Here is a 19,724-nt window from a genome sequence, read left to right on the forward strand (position 1 = left end):
ACCCAGAGTTTGTAAGATTCTGGTTGAATGAAACAGACGGAGTCCCAGCTTACAATCGTCAAAATGTTTATTCACGAGTGCTCTAAATATCATACAATGCACATAGGTATAAAAGGCTAACACGTTTGGTTATGACATACACTTTATAAATGCCCCTCCTCTCATCTAACTCTGTCACAATGTTCAACTTCGATAGCTCCTTCGGTCTAACCGGGTTCCTCTATCTACTTGTCTGCAACTGACAGGTCAAGCTCAGAACAGGAAACTTCTGTGGTTTCCCAGTGCCTGACTTACTTCTCTACTCGGAACATAGTCTAGTCTATAAGGTCAGAGTAATATAATGCAATTGTTTCCTGAAAATCCTCATAGACATGGTATGAGAATCGTTAATATTTCTCTAACCTATTGTAACACACACTCATGTTAAATGTCTCCTATTATTTAGCATTAACTCAATAAATGAATACTATGTGTAAGTCCTCTCCAAACGGTCATTGCTTATCATATTCTACAACATGTTTCCTAATCTACTGCAAGTCTAACGGTTTCTCCTCTCTCTGGGTTGGGAGATCTCCTTCCTGTTATCAGTTTCACAGTTGTCACAATACATTGAGTGGTTGTTTTAACTTTTAGCCCTTAACTTATATAATTTCTATATCAAGCACGTAACACAGCATTCACCCTCACAATTCCCATCAAGGCCTTCTTTCTCCATTTCAACACTGGTCCGAGCCTGCTCCAGCAACAGCAAGCATTCTCCTCAGTCACAGCTCCGGCTCTGCAGACACGCAACGTCACAGCTCACATCTATGGCGTGCTACTTCTGGCGTTCACCTTAAATAAAGAATAGGTGCAAGTGACTCCCAGGTCCCAATTAGTGACGTGTCAAATTAATATCTACTGTGATCAACAGGTGGAAGAGTTACTAGGGACAAAAAAAGGTGCGCACCTTATTTGCCTGGGTGAATCTAGGCATATAATGCAATGTACAGTATGTGGGAAGCTTCTGATAGATACATAGTCCCCTCCGTGACATACCTTTTATCACCAAAGCTTTGTTAGCATTTACTGCTCATGTTGCTGAAATCCAACCCTTTTGTTAGTGCCAATGATATAAATAGGCAATTCACACACAATATTCAGTTCATAAGCATTGACTGTTATACCTCTGCTGTGCAACAACAGCTTTCTTCCTGGTCTGTCAGCATGCTGCTATCTAGTGATCTTACTCCCTGTCCACCTGAAATGGAATAACAACAAAAACATTAATAACAATGTGCCTACTACTCAGTCAGTAATTTAGCTAACTAATGAAACTGATGTATACATGTATGAACCTAGTCTTTATCAGCCACATTATACCAAAACAACAGCCTCTTCACTTATTTTTTAGTTACCAATTCATTAATAAACAGGGGAACGAACTCGTTTGGCAAAAAGTGTTCAATAGTGAGTAGCAAGTATTTAAAACTTAGCTAGCAAATTATATAGTTTTTCTTTTCTAAAATCATTAGCTAACTACATTGATGAACTCAGCTGATTGTGGGAGTTAGCTCTTTCCAAGCAGTTTCAACATAGCTAGCTAGCTCAGCCAACAGGACTAAGCTGCAGTGAAAAAGAGACAATACCAGACCAGACAGCCTGACCCTGATCCTATTTAGTTTATGCTAGCTAGCTACATATTGCCTTTTTATAATTTGAGTGAGATGAAATTACTTAGTCTACCATTACAGATATCCACTGGCAAATCTTTACATAAATTAGATAATTAAAAACATGTTGAAATCGCATTAGGCTGAATTAGCTAGCTAGTTTTCTTAACTAAAAGAAGTGTCTTACGGGGAGCTCTCCATTTTGCAATGTGGGTAATGGGCTGGTTATCTACTTGGGGATGTATACGTCACATTGTATGGGCCCCATCTTCCAGTTAGTTAGCCAATCAATGGCATTGTAACAAAAAGCACTGTTATGATTGGTCAATAAGGCTGCCAATCATATTTCAGAAGCATGTCATTGTAGATTTGCAAGCACACAGAGTTCATACAAGCACAGGAGCGCAGGCAAATATACCGTGAGTAGGGGGATGAATGCTCGACACTTACTTTCTTGCGCTCAATTCCATTTTCTGGGCATGCAGCATTTTTGTCTGAGCTCTTCACTCTCTCCACCTGCACTCAACATTATTTTCTGCGTTCTCGACATGCCCCCCTGCGCCTTCGAATTGTGAGACGGAAATTCCGCAATAGTTTAAGTTAGTCTAGCGACCAGTAGTAATCATGGTCGAATTACTGACCGGGGGCCCACATTGATTTTGTTAGTCACTCTTACTCAGGTATCATATTAAAAACTGAAAACATTTCTCTCCAACCTATGACAAAATGTGAAGAATTGCTGAAAATGAACTCTATAACTTAAATTTCTTTCTCTTCGCTGTGGATGTGGCTACATTTACATTTAAGTCATTTAGCAGACGCTCTTATCCAGAGCGACTTACAAATTGGTGCATTCACCTTATGATATCCAGTGGAACAACCACTTTACAATCGTGCATCTAAATCTTTTAAGGGGGGTTAGAAGGATTACTTTATCCTATCCTAGGTATTCCTTAAAGAGGTGGGGTTTCAGGTGTCTCCGGAAGGTGGTGATTGACTCCGCTGTCCTGGCGTTGTGAGGGAGCTTGTTCCACCATTGGGGTGCCAGAGCAGCGAACAGTTTTGACTGGGCTGAGCGGGAACTGTGCTTCCTCAGAGGTAGGGAGGCGAGCAGGCCAGAGGTGGATGAACACAGTGCCCTTGTTTGGGTGTAGGGCCTGATCAGAGCCTGAAGGTACGGAGGTGCCGTTCCCCTCACAGCTCCGTAGGCAAGCACCATGGTCTTGTAGCGGATGCGAGCTTCAACTGGAAGCCAGTGGAGAGAGCGGAGGAGCGGGGTGACATGAGAGAACTTGGGAAGGTTGAACACCAGACGGGCTGCGGCGTTCTGGATGAGTTGTAGGGGTTTAATGGCACAGGCAGGGAGCCCAGCCAACAGTGAGTTGCAGTAATCCAGACGGGAGATGACAAGTGCCTGGATTAGGACCTGCGCCGCTTCCTGTGTGAGGCAGGGTCGTACTCTGCGAATTTTGTAGAGCATGAACCTACAGGATCGGGTCACCGCCTTGATGTTAGTGGAGAACGACAGGGTGTTGTCCAGGGTCACGGCAAGGTTCTTAGCACTCTGGGAGGAGGACACAAGGGAGTTGTCAGCCGTGATGGCGAGATCATGGAACGGGCAATCCTTCCCCGGGAGGAAGAGCAGCTCCGTCTTGCCGAGGTTCAGCTTGAGGTGGTGATCCGTCATCCACACTGATATGTCTGCCAGACATGCAAAGATGCGATTCGCCACCTGGTTATCAGAAGGGGGAAAGGAGAAGATTAATTGTGTGTCTGCATAGCAATGATAGGAGAGACCATGTGAGGATATGACAGAGCCAAGTGACTTGGTGTATAGCGAGAATAGAAGAGGGCCTAGAACAGAGCCCTGGGGGACACCAGTGGTGAGAGCACGTGGTGCGGAGACAGATTCTCGCCACACCACCTGGTAGGAGCGACCTGTCAGGTAGGACGCAATCCAAGCATGGGCCGCGCCGGAGATGCCCAACTCGGAGAGGGTGGAGAGGAGGATCTGATGGTTCACAGTATCAAAGGCAGCAGATAGGTCTAGGAGGATGAGAGCAGAGGAGAGAGTGTTAGCTTTAGCAGTGCGGAGAGCCTCCGTGACACAGAGAACAGCAGTCTCAGTTGAATGACCAGTCTTGAAACCTGACTGATTTGGATCAAGATGTCATTCTGAGAGAGATAGCAGGAGAGCTGGCCAAGGACGGCACGTTCAATAGTTTTGGAGAGAAAAGAAAGAAGGAATACTGGTCTGTAGTTGTTGACATCGGAGGGATCGAGTGTAGGTTTTTTCAGAGGGGGTGCAACTCTCGCTCTCTTGAAGACGGAAGGGACGTAGCCAGCGGTCAAGGATGAGTTGATGAGCGAGGTGAGGTAAGGGAGAAGGTCTCCGGAAATGGTCTGGAGAAGAGAGGAGGGGATAGGGTCAAGCGGGCAGGTTGTTGGGCGGCCGGCCGTCACAAGACGCGAGATTTCATCTGGAGAGAGAGGGGAGAAAGAGGTCAAAGCACAGGGTAAGGGCGGTGTGAGCAGGACCAGCGGTGTCGTTTGACTTAGCAAACGAGGATCGGATGTCGTCGACCTTCTTTTGAAAATGGTTGACGAAGTCATCCGCAGAGAGGGAGGAGGGGGAGGAGGATTCAGGAGGGAGGAGAAGGTGGCAAAGAGCTTCCTAGGGTTAGAGGCAGATGCTTGGAATTTAGAGTGGTAGAAAGTGGCTTTAGCAGCAGAGACAGAAGAGGAAAATGTAGAGAGGAGGGAGTGAAAGGATGCCAGGTCCGCAGGGAGGCAAGTTTTCCTCCATTTCCGCTCGGCTGCCCGGAGCCCTGTTCTGTGAGCTCGCAATGAGTCGTCGAGCCACGGAGCAGGAGGGGAGGACCGAGCCGGCCTGTAGGATAGGGGACATAGAGAATCAAAGGATGCAGAAAGGGAGGAGAGGAGGGTTGAGGAGGCAGAATCAGGGGATAGGTTGGAGAAGGTTTGAGCAGAGGGAAGAGATGATAGGATGGAAGAGGAGAGAGTGGCGGGAGAGAGAGAGCGAAGGTTGGGACGGCGCAATACCATCCGAGTAGGGGCAGAGTGAGAAGTGTTGGATGAGAGCGAGAGGGAAAAGGATACAAGGTAGTGGTCGGAGACTTGGAGGGGAGTTGCAATGAGATTAGTGGAAGAACAGCATGTAGTAAAGATGAGGTCAAGCGTATTGCCTGCCTTGTGAGTAGGGGCGGAAGGTGAGAGGGTGAGGTCAAAAGAGGAGTGGAAAGAAGGAGGCAGAGAGGAATGAGTCAAAGGTAGACGTGGGGAGATTAAAGTCACCCAGAACTGTGAGAGGTGAGCCATCCTCAGGAAAGGAACTTATCAAGGCGTCAAGCTCATTGATGAACTCTCCATGGGAACCTGGAGGGCGATAAATGATAAGGATGTTAAGCTTGAAAGGGCTGGTAACTGTGACAGCATGGAATTCAAATGAGGAGATCGACAGATGGGTCAGGGGAGAAAGAGAGAAAGAGAGAATGTCCACTTGGGAGAGATGAGGATTCCAGTGCCACCACCCCGCTGGCCAGATGCTCTCGGGGTATGCGAGAACACGTGGGCAGACGAGGAGAGAGCAGTAGAAGTAGCAGTGTTATCTGTGGTAATCCATGTTTCCGTCAGTGCCAAGAAGTCGAGGGACTGGAGGGTAGCATAGGCTGAGATGAACTCTGCCTGGTTGGCCGCAGACCGGCAGTTCCAGAGGCTGCCGGAGACCTGGAACTCCACGTGGGTCGTGCGCGCTGGGACCACCAGGTTAGAGTGGCAACGGCCACACGGTGTGAAGCGTTTGTGTGGCCTGTGCAGAGGGGAGAGAACATGGATAGACAGACACATAGTTGACAGGCTACAGAAGAGGCTACGCTAATGCAAAGGAGATTGGAATGACAAGTGGACTACACGTCTCGAATGTTCAGAAAGTTAAGCTTACGTTGCAAAAATCTTATTGACTAAAATGACGAAAATGATACAGTACTGCTGGCTGGTGAAGTAGGCTAGCTAGCAGTGGCTGCGTTGTTGACTTTGTTTGAACGTGTAGCTGGCTAGGTAACCTCGATAGTTACAGTACTACACCTTATCATGATACAAAAGCAACTATGTAGCTAGCTAACATGGAAATAATCAAGACGTTCCTTTGTAATGTATTTAGTTTCTACAATGCTGCTCGTCGGTAATAGTTGGCTAGGTTTGGAAAAATGGCGTCGCGGGGCACGAAAATAGCTGGCTAGCTAACCTCGATAATTACTCTAAACTACACAATTATCAAACTATGACAAAGACAACTATGTAGCTAGCTAACACTGCACTAGTCAAATTGTTCCGTTGTAATGTATTCGTTTCTACAGTGCTGCTAGTCAGTAAAGGTTGGCTAGCTAGCAGTGGGTTTGATGATGACTAGGTGTGTTGACTAAGTCTGGAGTCTGGACAACGGCGTCGCGGCGCGGATGGCTAGCTAACCTCGATAATTACTCTAAACTACACAATTATCTTAGATACAAAGACCGCAAAGACAACTATGTAGCTAGCTAACACTACACTAATCAAGTCGTTCCGTTGTAATGTAATAGTTTCTACAGTGCTGCTAGTCGGTAGAAGTTGGCTAGTTGGCTAGCTAGCAGTGTTGACTAAGTTAGGAGGACGAAAACAGCTGGCTAGCTAACCTCGATACGTAGACCCGCAAGCCACTATTGATGAGTAAATGTTGTTTTGTGCACCCACCCCATCAAAGTTACCCATCCCTGCCTTAGAAATACACTACATGACCAAAAGTATGTGGACCCCTGCTCGTCAAACATTGCATTCCAATAATGGGCATTAATGTGGAGTTGGTCCTTTGCTGCTATAACAGCCTCCACTCTTCTGGGAAGGCTTTCCACTACATGTTGGAACATTGTTGCAGGGACTTGCTTCTATTCTCTGAGTCTCTGATCCACCTCTACGCAGACGACACCATTCTGTATACTTCTGGCCCTTCTTTGGACACTGTGTTAACTACCCTCCAGACGAGCTTCAATGCCATACAACTCTCCTTCCGTGGCCTCCAACTGCTCTTAAATACAAGTGAAACTAAATGCATGCCCTACAACCGATCGCTGCCTGCACCTGCCCACCCGTCCAGCATCACTACTCTGGATGGTTCTGACTTAGAATATGTGGACAACTACAAATACCTAGGTATCTGGTTAGACTGTAAACTCTCCTTCCAGACTCACATCAAACATCTCCAAGCCAAAGTTAAATCTACAATTGGCTTCCTATTTCGCAACAAAGCGTCTTTCACTCATGCTGCCAAACAACCCTCGTAAATCTGACCATCCTACCGATCCTCGACTTCGGCGATGTCATTTACAAAATAGCCTCCAATACCCTACTCAATAAATTGGATGCAGTCTATCACAGTGCCATCCGTTTTGTCACCAAAGCCCCATATACTACCCACCACTGCGACCTGTACTCTCTCGTTGGCTGGCCCTCGCTTCATACTCGTTGCCAAACCCACTGGCTCCAGGTCATCTACAAGACCCTGCTAGGTAAAGTTCCCCCTTATCTCAGCTCATTTGTCACCATAGCAGCACCCTCCTGTAGCACGCACTCCAGCAGGTATATCTCTCTGGTCACCCCCAAAGCCAATTCCTCCTTCGGCTGCCTCTCCTTCCAGTTCTCTGCTGCCAATGACTGGAACGAACTACAAAGATCTCTAAAACTGGAAACACTTATCTCCCTCACTAGCTTTAAGCACCAGCTGTCAGAGCAGCTCACAGATTACTGCACCTGTACATAGCCCATCTATAATTTAGCCCAAACAACTACCACTTCCCCTACTGTATTTATTTATTTATTTTGCTCCTTTGCACCCCATTATTTCTATTTCTACTTTGCACTTTCTTCCACTGCCAATCTACCATTCCAATGTTTTACTTGCTATATTGTTTTTACTTGCTATATTGTATTTACTTCGCCACTATGGCCTTGTTTGCCTTTACCTCCCTTATCTCACCTCATTTGCTCACTTTGTATATAGACTTATTTTTCTACTATATTATTGACCGTATGTTTGTTTTACTCCATGTGTAACTCTGTGTTGTTGTATGTGTCAAACTGCTTGCTTTATCTTGGCCAGGTCACAATTGTAAATGAGAACTTGTTCTCAACTTGCCTACCTGGTTAAATAAAGGTGAAGAAAAATAAAAAATTCAACCACTAGAGCATTGGTGAGGTCGGGCACTGATATTGGGCGATTAAGCCTGGCTCGCAGTTGGCGTTCCAGTTCATCCCAAAAGTGTTTGATGGGGTTGAGGTTAGGGCTCTGTGCAGGTGTAACAGTGTAGGTTCCGTCCCTCTCTTCGCCCCAACCCGGGCTCGAACCAGGGACCCTTGCACACATCAACAACTGACACCCCGTGAAGCATCGTTACCCATCGTGCCACAAAAGCCGCGGCCCTTGCAACGCAAGGGGAAACCCTACTTCAAGTCTCAGAGCGAGTGACGTCACTGATTGAAATGCTATTAGCGCGCACCACCGCTAACTAACTGGCCATTTCACATCGGTTACACTGGCCAGTCAAGTTCTTTCACACCGATCTCGATACACCATTTCGTTATGGACCTCGCTTTGAGCACAGGGGCATTGTCGTGCTGAAACAGGAAAGGGCCTTCCCCAAAATGTTGCCACAAAGTTGGAAGCAAGAATCATCTGGAATGTCATTGTATGTTGTAGCGTTAAGATTTCCCTTCACTGGAACTTAGGGGCCTAGTCCGAACCATGAAAAACAGCCCCAGACCATTATTCCTGCTCCACCAAACTTTACAGTTAGCACTATGCATTGGGGTAGGTAGTGTTCTCCTGGCATTCACCAAACCCAGATTCGTCCGTTGGACTGCCAGATGGTGAAGCATGGTTTACCACTCCAAAGAACACGTTTCCACTGGTCCAGAGTCCAATGGCGGCGAGCCATTGTTTACACCACTCCAGCCGACACTTGGTATTGCGCATGGTTATCTTAGGCTTGTGTGAGGCTGCTCGGCCATGGAAACCCATTTCATGAAGCTCCCGTGCTGTCATTGCTTCCAGAGGCAGTTTGGAACTCAGTAGCGAGGACAGACTAGTTTTATGCGCTACAACACTCGGCGGTCCCGCTCTGTGAGCTTATGTGGCCTTCCACTTTTCAGCTGAGCCTTTGTTGCTCCTAGAAGTTTCCATTTCACAATAACAGCACTTACAGTTGACCGGGCCTGCTCTAGCAGGGCAACATTTTTTACGAACTGAGTTGTTGGAAAGGTGGCATCCTATGACGGTGCCACATTGAATGTCACTGAGCTCTTCAGTAAGGCTATTCTACTGCCAATGTTTGTCTATGGAAATTGCATGGCTGTGTGCTCGATTTTATACACCTGTCAGCAACGGGTGTGGCTGAAATAGCTGAATCCACTAATTTGAAGGGGTGTCCACATACTTTTGTATATATAGTGTAGCTAGAGGTCAATTCCAAAAGGTTTGTGTTTAAACTATTATTTTTAAGGGAAATTGGAGCCCATAAGTATTCAGAAGGCCTAGTATAACAAAACAAACAGGCCACTGTTGCGGCCAAATGTGGTGTCAAAACTCAGCCAAACATCTTTGACCTCGTGACAGTGCGTCTAGCTCCATTTCTCAACAGACAGGCAATTTTATTGTCCTTCTGTAGTATAGGGCCAACTGTTCATTGCTTGGGTGGGGATAAAGGATCGTAACTCTATCATGCAAATAAAATGATAACCAACTAATATATCATTGATTTAGCCTACTATATATTTGACTGTGTTGCAGTTGTTAATTGGACTATAGATAATACGCATTTGCATTTCTGTCTTTTAAAAGTGATCTGACTTCAATAACAATGAATGACTCAAACATTTATAAAGCCTGTATATAGTAGGCGAAACTGGACCCATCATATGACATAATACCCTGTACACTCATCAGTGTCATCCAACGGCATGCTTGTTTTTTCTCTCAGTCAGGTAGCAGTGTTACCAGTGTTCAAACCAAGGATATACAAACTTGAATCGTCGTTTTCATCCATAAATATGTTTCTCTAGCTCTCTCACAGCAGGAGTGAGGTATTATGAGGACAACATTAGCTAGATTTGAACTATAATTTTCTGGTAAATAGCATGTTCTGTAGACAGTCCGTGAGTACATCCATCAGTGCACATGGGAGCATATAAGGGAGTAGGCCTTGTTTGTGTGTTTGTCATGTGCATGTGTGTGTTTGCCTTATGTAAAATTAAATCCCTCTGAACCCTTGAACGAATACAGTGAGTGTGCGTGTGCGTTCGTGCGTGTGCTTCTGCATGTCAGAGAGATAAAGAGTTGTCTGGGTATTCGAGGACAATGTGGTCTGTGGGGATGCCTATAAATGCTAGTTTTTCAAAGTGCATGGGGGCTACTTGAAACTTGATGGGTGGTTTTATGCATATTGAGCACAGTCGTATGTGTGTGCCTATGCTTATGTAAGAAAGAGAGAAAGAGATCATGCAAGTGTCTGTATATGAGCACATTGCTGTTTGGAGGAAGAAGAGTTTTTAGAGCACCATTCCCCAAACAGGCCAATTAGCAGAATGGTGGAGAGTGAACCCAAGGCTGCCTTTGTGCCTGTGCTAATTTGGATGCCAAAGAGAAACTATTCTCTGGGCTGACTTTATCCTTGAATTTGTCCAATGCTACACTTGGACATGTTGAGAAACACACACACACACACATACACTATATTTGTTCAAGGGTTCAGATGGATTTGATTTGGCATAAGTTGTAGGCTGTGCGTAAGGCCTGTTAGTGATTGCTTATCAATGTGATGGGTTCCATATTACATTATATAAACATTTTAGATAGACATGAATGTAGTGCTCTGTAAAGTGGGACTTTTTCACAGTGATACGAATATTAAAAGTTTCTACACCATTTTTCATTTAGTGCATCTCCACCCAAGTCCATTAGGAAATATTTTTACCTTTATGCTTTTTGTAATCTATTTCCATCTTTCTGCGTCATTGGCAGCTGATCATACTGGTATCAGCGACGCCCATGCAGGCAGTTTTGAGGATGTTAGCCTAAACGCAGCATTCTCAGGGGTTAAAAGGCTAATTACATTCCTGACTTGCTGAAATGCACACCATCTCCTGAGGGAGCGTTCTAGAGCGACTCTCGCCCTGGTATCAAATATCTGATGATTGATTTTTACCTCATAATTACTATAATAAATCAATAAATAATCCATTTTGTTGCAAATCTGGAGGCCGGCCCCATCGAGGGACTCATTCGTCAGTGTGTATTACCGACTTCGAGAGTTGAAAGGTTAGAGTGCACAGGTTGTGCTGGGTATATTGTACAGTGGAGTTATCACATTACATGGACTTTATGATATTGCACAATTGTAGCAATATCTACAAAACAGATTTTTTACGAGGCAGTTAATTGTGTGGAGGGGCTGGTACCCAGCAAACAACAATCCCTGGACATTAGCTAACATTAGATCATAACGCTCCATAAACATTCAAAGAATATCATCATCATCATCATCTACCCTACAAACATCCATACAAGAATCGCCACCCTTTGGTCATGCAATAGCAACATAGTCATTCCATTGTCTTGGACTTATTACAAGATAGTCCATGCCTTGTGACCAGTGACTATAAACCAAAGTTGACACAGCGCTGACATACTAGTTGTCACATCTCACATCTTACCCAGTACAAATCACCCATTGGCATATGAGAAGGAGTTGACATGGCAACCGGAGAAGAGCCCACAGTAGTTGACTAATGTGAGTCTCCCTGGGTGAACAGTGATTAATTGCATCCCAAATGGCACCCCATTCCCTACATAGTGCACTACTTTTAACCAGAGTCCTATGGGTGGCTGGTTGAGTAATGAGGTGGTGGAGCAGTGTGCCTAGGGATCCAAGTGATACTACACTACTCAGGGAACCTTCCCCACTGCACGACTACTTGTCACCATAGTCCTCTCCCTGCATAAGCTCACTCCTAATGACGCCGGCTTGCTCCGACACTCCCCGGCACTTTGAGAACAAGACCTAGCAGTGTGGGAAGAAGACCTGCCAACCCTACTGTGTAGTGTGCGAGCCCTGCGGCATGTCGGTCAGTGAGTGAGTGAAATAGTCAGTGAGTCAGTCTGTCTGTCTGACTTAATGTTTCTAGCCTTCTACTAAGGCCATCTCTATGAGCACCGATATTGCAACTATGGTTTACATGTCAGTATTACCACTACAGGCCTACTCTCATGATCACTGTTACCACTAAACTACTTCTACTACTTACAATAGATCTATATCACCCACTACCACACAACTAAGATTACTACTACTACTGCATCTGTTTTTTTTACCCTTACTATCAATCATTTTGATGATACTGTAATGAGCGTAATAATTAGGCTATGTGATAATTACACTCAGCTGGGCAAAACACCTGGTGTCAGAGGAGCACAGTCTCACTGTGTGTGCTGGTTCCCCACATCAGCTTGTATGCGAATGGAGCACCTGTGCCGGCGTAGCAAAGAGAACCTACTCCTGTTTGATTGCGCACCTGTTCATTAAACAAAATACAAACTGAACAGGCATTGGTGTCCACCTAATTTCTCCTAATGTAGCTGGCAGAGTTATCCCCGTGCAAGGTAATTATAGTTTGTTTTAGGGACAAAAGGCATGCCTGGGAGGCTAGGAGACATTTGTGTTGTATGGCTTTTTTTTTTTTTCTTTGGGATGTCACTTCATGCAACTGGGGGGCAGTAAAATACATAAGGTGATGGGTCAGGTCATTGGTTAAGTTAGGTTTAAATTATAAAGTCAATCTCAATGTGACTTGGATTTGAAAGGAATAGCACAGAGACGGGTGCAAAAAATAGGGTGGAGGGGAAACCTGTTTTCTTTTTTGCTGTTTAGCTTGTGAAAGCTAGTCATAGTGAAGCACAAGCTAGGCCTATTTTTAACATCGCCATCTCCTAACAGCATTTACCCACCAGATTCATTAGCTTGAAAACCCCCCAAAAGCTTTAAAACCCCATTGAAAACAACATTTGATTTTCCCCGAAGTTTAGAAAAAAAAAAAAAAAAAACGAAATTCATGAATGTTCTTTTTTTATTAGGGGTTCACAGCAAAGTTGTGAAACTTATTGTTATTGTCTGAATTCTTATTATAATTTTTTCCTTGACATGGCCAAATAGCTCAAGCATAGATTGGTAACTTGTTTTCTAATTTGGCACACAGAAACGGAAGGCTATGAGTAACTTGGTAAACATTAACCTGTTAGGGCTAGGGGGCAGTATTTGCACGGCTGGATAAAAATTTTTTACCCGATTTAATCTGGTTACTAATCCTACCCAGTAACTAGAATATGCATATACTTATTATATATGGATAGAAAACACTCTAAAGTTTCTAAAACTGTTTGAATGGTGTCTGTGAGTATAACAGAACTCATTTGGCAGGCAAAACCCTGAGACATTTTCTGACAGGAAGTGGATACCTGATGTGTTGTATTACCTTTAAACCTATCCCATTGAAAAACACAGGGGCTGAGGAATATTTTGGCACTTCCTATTGCTTCCACTAGATGTCACCAGCCTTTACAAAGTGTTTTGAGTCTTCTGGAGGGAGATCTGACCGAACAAGAGCCATGGAACGATGATGTCCCATTAGACACCTGGCGCGCGAGTTCATGTTGGGTACCCTCGTTCCAATACGTTATAAAAGAGTATGCATTCGTCCACCTTGAATATTATTCATGTTCTGGTTAAAAAAGGCCCTAATGATTTATGCTATGCAACGTTTGACATGTTTGAACGAACGTAAATATATTTTTCCCCCTCGTTCATGACGAGAAGTCCGGCTGGCTTAGATCATGTGCTAACAAGACGGAGATTTTTGGACATAAATGATGAGCTTTTTTGAACAAAACTACATTCGTTATGGACCTGTGATACCTGGAAGTGACATCTGATGAAGAGAATCAAAGGTAATGGATTATTTACATAGTATTTTCGATTTTAGATCTCCCCAACATGACGTCTAGTCTGTATCGCAACGCGTATTTTTCTGGGCGCAGTGCTCAGATTATTGCAAAGTGTGATTTCCCAGTAAGGTTATTTTTAAATCTGGCAAGTTGATTGCGTTCAAGAGATGTAAATCTATAATTCTTTAAATGACAATATAATATTTTACCAATGTTTTCTAATTTTAATTATTTAATTTGTGACGCTGACTTGACTGCCGGTTATTGGAGGGAAACGATTTCCTCAACATCAATGCCATAGTAAAACGCTGTTTTTGGATATAAATATGAACTTGATAGAACTAAAAATGCATGCATTGTCTAACATAATGTCCTAGGAGTGTCATCTGATGGAGATTGTAAAAGGTTAGTGCATCATTTTAGCTGGTTTTATGGTTTTGGTGACCCTGTCTTTGAATCGACAAAACATTACACACAACTCTTGTAAATGTACTGTCCTAACATACTCTAAATTTATGCTTTCGCCGTAAAACCTTTTTGAAATCGTAAAACGTGGTTAGATTAAGGAGATGTTTATCTTTCAAAGGGTGTAAAATAGTTGTATGTTTGAAAAATTTGAATTTTGACATTTATTTGGATTCAAATTTGCCGCTCTTGAAATGCACCTGCTGTTGATGGAGTGCACCACGGGTGGCACGCTAGCGTCCCACCTAGCCCATAGAGGTTAAGGAGATGTTTATCTTTCAAAGGGTGTAAAATAGTTGTATGTTTGAAAAATTTGAATTTTGACATTTATTTGGATTCAAATTTGCCGCTCTTGAAATGCACCTGCTGTTGATGGAGTGCACCACGGGGGGGACGCTAGCGTCCCACCTAGCCCATAGAGGTTAATAGCACCGATTTGGTCTATAGTGAGCGCTGTTATAAGCAGTCTCACTTAAACCCTCATATCTGTTGACCTGTTTGTTTTTAAGACTTGAAACTTTATGTTAGGCGTCTTTCCTCATGCTGAACAAATGTGCCTCAAGGAGGATGCATACGGCCTGTCAGGATCATAGAGTTAGATAGAGGACTCTAGATGGCTAAAACCCGTTTTGGCATGGACATTGCAATTGAGGGCATCCACCATTTTTTAAAGTAGTCAACTGGGTGGGACTTCCTATGGGTTAATGAAGGATCACATGATTCCATCCGTGTCATCAGGAGGGATCAGCCAATTATACTTGTGACAAACACTAGGTAGCAATATGCACCCTTTCAGTTTGTTTGGCAACTCATAGAAGTAGGAGAAGAAGAAAATGGATGACTTCAAAATGGAGATTGCCTCAATGGCGCTGATCGTGCACTCAGACTCCATAATGGGACATAGAGATATCATCTTTATATATCTATATTTGTGGCCAGGATCGATTTTCCTCCAGCTTACAATTTTTGGAAAACCCTGTTTTTTTTCCAGGTGTTTGATGCCATTCCCTTTGCTCCGTTCCAGCCATTATTATGAGCCGTTCTCCCCTCAGCAGCCTCCACTGCTGTAGACTCAATTAATTATCTTCTAATGAATTTGAGAATGATTAGTTGCTGCGTTCGTAGATGGCCACGCTACACCACTACACTCTAAAAAGAAAATGTTCCTGGAGTATCCTTCAGGGGTTCTTCAAATTGAAACTGTGGGGGAACCCCTTATAATGGATCCTTGAAGAACCGTTTGGGGTACATTTTTATTAATTAATTAATTTTATTTTTTATTAATAATAATAATAATAATATGCATAACAATAACCCAATATTTTAGTTCTCAGTGTTCATTATGATTTTAGTGGCAAAGCAGAATATAAAAATCTAAATAGGAAACTCCCAGCAGAACTCAAAGTCCAATGGGTATATCCTCTTGCACATTGATGTTAATATGGTGATGTTCTCCATATCCATACTGTTCTGCCTGCGGCTATGGAACCCTGACCTGTTCACCGGACGTGCTTGTTGCACCCTCGACAACTACTATGATTATTAATATTTGACCATGCTGGTCATTTATGAACATTTTAACATCTTGACCATGTTCTGTTATAGTATCCACCCTGCACAGCCAGAAGAGGACTGGCCACCCCTCATAGCCTGGTTCCTCTCTAGGTTTCTTCCTAGGTTTTTGGCCTTTCTAGGGAGTTTTTCCTAGGGAGTTTTTCCTAGCCACCGTGCTTCTTTCACATGCATTGCTTGCTGTTTGGGGTTTTAGGCTGGGTTTCTGTACAGCACTTTGAGATATCAGCTGATGTACGAAGGGCTATATAAATAAATTTGATTTGATCCATAGTGTCATGACGTTGCCCTCTTTGGGTACAGCGAGCACAGTTAAACCCCCCCCCCCCCCCCTCTGCACCAGGCCTTTTCTATGCACCATCCCCCTACCTACCTCCCCCTACCCAGGCTGCTGTGGTCAGAAGGCGGTCGTAAATTCCAAAGGGAATGTCCTGGCTCACAGGCCACAGTTTTGAGACAGAATGGTTTCATAGAGAAACAAAGGAATTCTTCCACCTCACCGGATGGGGGAACCGAATGACATTTATGTTCTGGAGAAGGTATAAAAGATCGGTGAAGAATCCAGCTACGAACTGGTCCGCTTGGTACAATTTTGTGAAACTCATTAGAGACAATATGGCCATATTACCATACTAAGGTTTATATACTAGCCTCAGTGATGAGACTTAGATCTAATGGTTGTATAACATTTATGAATAAGGATAAAGCTATTTGGAATATGTTGAGATGCTATGTACTTATGTTAATGTGAGAGAATTGTATGTCTGTTCAAAGCTTAACTAAGTCATCGGCACGCCCCCAGGGACACAGACAGGACAAGGCGTCATGTGACAGCCTTTTCTACGTTCAGTATATAAGCCCACCCAGGGATTCTTTCTGCAGACCAGCTTACCTCGAACAGAGAGAGCCAAGGTTTGACCATGCATTCCTCTACTGAACTTTAACCATACCACATGGTTAAACTTTTAGACTATCGATACCGACAGAATAATAACAATTCTTTGATATTAATTACTAGTCTGCAGCTAGAAATTTGGTATCATTAAACGCGAAGACCGACGGAACATCCATTCTATAACGACATTAATGAATGTCGCTTTGAAAGATCCATTCTAACGGAGAGAGAGAGGACGAAACTCTCCAACAAAGATCACGACAACACAATGAGCGTAAATATATATATATCGATTGCAATTGTTTCCGAATGAGTGAGCGTTCATGTGCAAAGACTTAGCATATCAATTGTTAATATTTATCAACTCTGTTGTGCCTCCTCAGCTGCCCTTTATCACCCTTTGTTTAACAAGCCGCCATGCCGGTTTAGCCCACTAGGGCACATTCCTCTCCCATTGCTTTGTAACGATACCTACTGTTTTGTATGCTTTCTGTGAATTACTTAGTTTAGTAAATAAATTATTTTAAGACAATTGATGTATGGATGACTTAGTGAAGACTGGGTTTGTGCAGATAACAATTTACGACGTTTGGAATGAGACTGGACATGAGGTAATAACACATTAAAACAAGAAGATAATAGATCAGATCTTATAATATATAATGTTATAATATCTGACAGTTATATTAGGAAAATTATAACTGTGTAATCTGAATATTTTCCTTGGTCCCCCAACCTCCTAGTTAATTACAGTTACACGATTAATCAGTTAACCTGTTAGGGCTAGGGGGCAGTATTGACACGGCTGGATAAAAAACATACCCGATTTAATCTGGTTACCACTCCTACCCAGTAACTAGAATATGCATATACTTATTACATATGGATAGAAAACACCCTACATTTTCTAAAACTGTTTGAATGGTGTCTGTGAGTATAACAGAACTCAAATGGCAGGTCAAAACCTGAGAGATTCCTTTACAGGAAGTGGCCTGTCTGACCATTTCTTGAACTTCTTTTCCATCTCTATCATTTACTAAGGATCTCTGCTCTAACGTGACACTTCCCACGTCGTCCACAGGCGCTCAGAGCCCGGGAAAAAACAGAATGTCGTCATTCCAGCCCCAGGCTGAAACACATTATCGCCTATCTCAAGTGGCCGATCAAGGGACACTGAGCTTATGCGCGTGACCCCGACCGCCCCCGCCTTTGGGATTTCTTCCTCTGTTTGCCGAAAAGGAGATTCCCTGTCGGAATATTATCGCTTTTCTACGAGAAAAGTGTCGTAAAAATTGATTTTAAACAGCGGTTGACATGCTTCGAAGTACGGTAATGGAATATTTAGAATTTTATTGTCACGAATTGCGCCATGCGCGCGACACTTCTTTACTATTTCGGATAGTGTCTGGAACGCACGAACAAAACGCCGCTATTCGGATATAACGATGGATTATTTTGGACCAAACCAACATTTGTTATTGAAGTAGCTGTCCTGGGTGTGCATTCTGACGAAGACAACAAAAGGTAATCAAACTTTTATAATAGTAAATATGATTATGGTGAGTGCTAAACTTGCCGGGTGTCTAAATAGCGAGCCCGTGGTGCCTGGGCTATGTACTTAGAATATTGCAAAATGTGCTTTCACCAAAAAGCTATTTTAAAATCGGACATATCGAGTGCACAGAGGAGGTCTGTATCTATAATTCTTAAAATAATTGTTATGCTTTTTGTGAACGTTTATCGTGAGTAATTTAGTAAAATGTTAGCGAATTCCCCAGAAGTTTGCGGGGGGTATGCAAAATTTTTTTTTTTTTTTTTTTTTTTTTTTTTTTTTTTTTTTTTTTTTTTTTTTTTATTTTATGCTAGTTCTGAACGTCACATGCTAATGTAAAAAGCTGGTTTATGATATAAATATGAACTTGATTGAACAAAACATGCATGTATTGTATAACATAATGTCCTAGGGTTGTCATCTGATGAAGATCATCAAAGGTGAGTGCTGCATTTAGCTGTCTTCTGGGTTTTGGTGACATTATATGCTGGCTTGAAAAATGGGTGTCTGATTATTTCTGGCTTGGTACTCTGCTGACATAATCTAATGTTTTGCTTTCGTTGTAAAGCCTTTTTGAAATCGGACAGTGTGGTTAGATTAACGAGAGTCTTGTCTTTAAATGGCTGTAAAATAGTCATATGTTTGAGAAATTGAAGTAATAGGATTTTTAAGATTTTGAAAATCGCGCCACAGGCTGGCAGTGGCTGTTACGTAGGTGGGACGAATTCGTCCCGCCTAGCCTAGAGAGGTTAATCGCGTAATAATAATTACAGAGTTATTTGATAAACATGTCTTCAAGTTAATGATGCCCAAAGACACAACAATAGCCAGAATGATTTTGCAGTGCATGGTGATTGAACAGGTTTCCTGTTATATTCTTCAGAGGTGTAGGAGGGTGAAGTCTGTGAATCCCAAGAAATAGTAATTATACAGGTGATTAACAAAACCTGCACACAACAGTATTCATACCTTGGTTTCTGTGGTGAATGTGAATGAAAAAAACTGTTTTGATAATGGTTTTCATACACATACGTTGTCCATAATGTAGAGGCCTATGGGATATTCATTGAAGTGGTAAGGGAGGAGGATGGTACATGTTATCTGCATACCATACCAATTGACATACCTTTGTGTGCCTCTTCGTCTGTATACCTACAGACACAAAAGAAGAACCTTTTGGGGGCAATTTTCAGTACAAAGAACCCAAAGGTTCTTCAATGAACTTTGAGGATCTTAGAAGAACCCTTGTTGAACCCCTAATTATTTTGCGTGTAGATTAGAGGACGACCAATTAATCTGAAGGGCCGATTAATTAGGGCCGATTTCAAGTTTTCATAACAATGGGTAATCGGTATTTTTGGCCGCCGATTAAAAAAAATAAATAATAATAATAATGTAATTTTTTTTTATATACCTTTATTTAACTAGGCAAGTCAGATTAAGAACACATTCTTATTTTCAATGATGGCCTAGGAACGGGGGTTTAACTGCCTTGTTCAGGGGGGATTCGGGGATTTGTTTTTGCAACCTTCTGGTTACTAGTCC

Source organism: Salmo salar, chromosome 21, assembly GCF_965601325.2.
Source record: "Salmo salar chromosome 21, fSalSal1, whole genome shotgun sequence".
NCBI lineage: Eukaryota > Metazoa > Chordata > Actinopteri > Salmoniformes > Salmonidae > Salmo > Salmo salar.